The following is a 3895-nucleotide window of genomic DNA, read 5'->3' on the forward strand; positions in this document are numbered from 1 at the left end:
AAAAAAAAACCCTAAAAAAACAATAGGTATAACCGTACTCAAATTGATAATTGGGAGCAACGATTAGTGTGAAGGATATAATATTGTGATTGGCGATGTTCCATCCACTGATTCTGAGAAAGAAGGAATGGGGAACCTATCAGCTTTTTTTCCTGCACAGCTGTGCTCCCACCCATTGCGCAAAAATACCCTAAAAAAATGCACGTACTCAAATTGTTAATTGGGAGCAATGATGAGTGTGAAGGGATATAATATCTTGATTGGCGATGGTCCGACCTGTGGTTCCGCCACCGATCCCAAGAATGAAGGAATTGAGAACCTGTAAGCTTTTTTTTTCCTGCACAGCTGTGCTCTCAACCACCCACCCATAGTGCAAAAAATAAAAAAAACAATAGATCCAACTGTACTCAAATTGTTAAATTGGGAGCGTGAAAAAAATAATGCATCCACTTCTTTCTAAATTAGGCTGTCAGACCCCCAAGAATGACATCCTAGTAATATGCCATGACTTATACCTCTTTAAATGTATGCAAAGGATAAACCTGGATATCCAGGTATACGTTCTATTGATTGATTTCTATAAGGGCCTATTTACACATGTAAATGTGTATCTGCTACGGACATGAATGATCGGCTGCAGCCCTTCCACGTGGCCAGTCAATGGATCCGCAAATCACAACAAGTAATTCAAGGAAATGGAAAAGTAAAAAAAAAAATTCTAGTAACATTGCATAGCGTACCGGTGATTGCGCTATTTAACTTGCCATCAGTGATTGACAGCATATAAATGGTTAAACAGCAGTGATTGACGCTTCGCTCTGGCCGCTGCTGTTACAGCAAGATGTCAGCTGTGTAGGATGGGGGCTCTGCTCCTGAGCCCACCCGAAACAGCAATCCAATGGACGGTTTCACACACCACATTATCCAGTGGTGTTTAATTTGCTTTCCTATTTAGGAAACAAAACCGTTTTAATAACGTTTTCCTTCTCTGGTATCTAGGAGCCATTTCAGCTATTTGTAAAGGGAATCTGTCAGCAGGTTTTTCTTGGCTATTCTGAGAGCAGCATGATGGGGTGAGCGCCACACTAGGAGTAGGACCACCGAGCCCAGAGCTATTGCAAGACGTGCAGACAATATATACCAGGTATGAATGAATCCAATACAACATTATTGTTACTTGGGAATTAACCTACTTGGATATAATACATCCCTTGATATGTATATACCAAAAGGTCATTATCTTGGGAATGCCTATATTGGCTTTTATTACTTGGGATTATATCCTTTTACTATGTGACCTAGGATATACTATCAGTATGCATTAGCACAATTGGAGCTACTACTATTTAGCCCTGGTGTCTCTGCAATTCAAATATTTACATTATACCTCCTCACTATTATATGGTATTACTATATATATGTGTGTCTGCTCTTTTCTTTCCCGCCATGTACCCAAATTATTATAATAAAGGTCTTTTGACACATTGACCCCTTGTCGGATGTACTATATATTGGTTGTTGTTGAGAGCAGCATGATGTAGAGACAAAGACCCTGATTCTAGGGACGTCTCACTTACAGGGCTGCTGGTTGTAGTTTTGATAAAAATCACACTTTTATTAGCAGAAGATTATCACTAGAGGACTAGTAAACCTGCAGCCAGGTAGTCCAACCACGCCCCCCACCACTGATTGGCAGTTTAAATACAGTGTACACAGAAAGCTGCCAATCAGAGGTGTGGGTGGGGTTATTATACAGAGCTCAGCATTCAGAGATCTGCATGAGAAAAAAAAAACTGCAATTTTATCAAAATAACACCAAGCAGCCCAGTAAGTGATACATCGTTGGAATCAGGGCCTCGGATTATGGTGCTCTCAAATGGGATAGCAAAAACCTGCTGACATATTCCATTTAAAGGGGCAGCGGCTACTAAATCCAGACATGGTGCAAAATTTAAATTCTGCTGCAGATTTACTGCTGTAGATTTTTAATTCCTAAAAATCCCTGTAGATTCAGAGGATCTCAACCTTTTCAATGCAAATTATTTTCAAGACTTATTCACAGATATTATGAAATATTACAGTAGAAATAAAAAAAAAAAAGCACAATACCTAAACCCCTTCCTTGGGAAAAATATACGGCAAGTTTAAGAACGACAAAAATTTATTCTGGAGTCATATTGAAGTCTAAATAGAATTGTAACCATACAATGTAAACAGCAGCGAATGTAAGTAGGATCCACTGGATCTATATAAGAGGAACGTTTTCCAAAGCTGATCTTCTGAGCCCACCGCTATGCTGGCTGCACCGGCATTGTGATCGTCAGCACCTGGAATATACGTCACGTTTTACTGCAGCTCATAGAACCAAATGATAAGACGCAGAGCAGTGCGAGGCTTGTGACTCGCTATACACAAAATATACGACATGTTTGATGAATGGCATAAAGGAAAGCCGATGCATTCAGATGTCTCTGGGCAACTATATGTTGTGATAGATAAGTTCCTGTCAGGGTGAGGGGCAGCATCCTATCTGCTCACTCATCATGACAGGTTTACAACATGTTGACTCATGGACGTGATCAGTCAGTCAAACAATGACAGATGCACGTTCTTGATTCCGACAGGTAGGTCAGAGATGTCCGTCTCAATCAGTTTACCTTCACCCATCTAGGATGGATGGCTGCTGACATCGTTGGCCATTATGTCCATACGCAATTATTATCCCCTAATTGTGATGTACAGTACAAATTTATATTGTGGTACCGTGTTAGCCAGAAAATTTGATGGAAATAATTTTATGCCCAAAAATGGCAAAAGTATTCTCGGAGTGATACCTTTATTGGCTAACCAGAAAAAAAATATATATATATGCAAACTTACAGAGCACACAGGCTCCTTCTTCAGGCAGGATTACAAATGTTATGAATTCATTTGTAATATTGCCTGAAGAAGGAGCCTCTGTGCTCTGAAAGCTTGCATATATATTTTTTTTCTGGTTAGCCAATAAAGGTATCACTCCAAGAATACTTTTGCCATTTTTGGGCATAAAAGTATTCACATAGAATTATCCACTAATTAAAAGAATTTATTTTTGCTAAATAAATGTATACATTTTTTAAAATTTTATTTTATACATTTTCTCAGAGAACCTCTTTAAGAAGGAGATTTCAGAATGGGCTAGAAGACATGTCCAGCTTTGCTTAATTGTCTCACCTTACTGTCCTTGTTGAACTGAGCTCCACTTTGTTCTTGGATGATATTGTAAGGAATGAAGACGTCTAGATGATACAAATCGGGACGTCTGACTATTCTGTCTTCACCCAAGTCCAACACAAGAGATCTAGCAGAAGACTGTAAAGAGAAGACCAGCGTGGTAACAACGCTTATGTCGCTGAATGCTTCTGTACGGGAAAGAAAGTTGTAACCAACAAGTGCACAAAAATCTAAACTTTTATCTTGATACGTGGCCAACTAGAAGTTACTGTGTAGCTCCACACGTCTCAAAGATTAAATCTGACACGTGGAGGAACTGCTCACAGAAAAGGCTTCAAATATTTTTTAGGATTCACACCGCATTAAAAGGGGTTGTCCACCACTTTAATACTAATGGAATATCCTTAGGATAGGTCATCAATATTAAAGTGCCAGACAACCCCTTTAAGTGAGGCATAATGAATGGTACCAGAATTTCAGATAATGTAGCCTTCATTAGGCAGAAGGCCCACTCGGTTATATGAAGAAATCTGGGGTCCCCAAAAGCAAACCCAGTAATCACCAGATTCCCGTGTGGTGACTACTTAATCTGCTTTTTGGGAAGACCAGAACTGACCCCTATATTTAACCAAGTGGGTCCCCTTAAGCTACATTATCCTGTCTGATGAAGGCTACATTAGCT

This window comes from Phyllobates terribilis, unplaced genomic scaffold (assembly GCF_046119375.1).
Source record: "Phyllobates terribilis strain yellow unplaced genomic scaffold, ASM4611937v1 Scaffold_3786__1_contigs__length_70355, whole genome shotgun sequence".
In the NCBI taxonomy this organism is placed as follows: Eukaryota; Metazoa; Chordata; class Amphibia; order Anura; family Dendrobatidae; genus Phyllobates; species Phyllobates terribilis.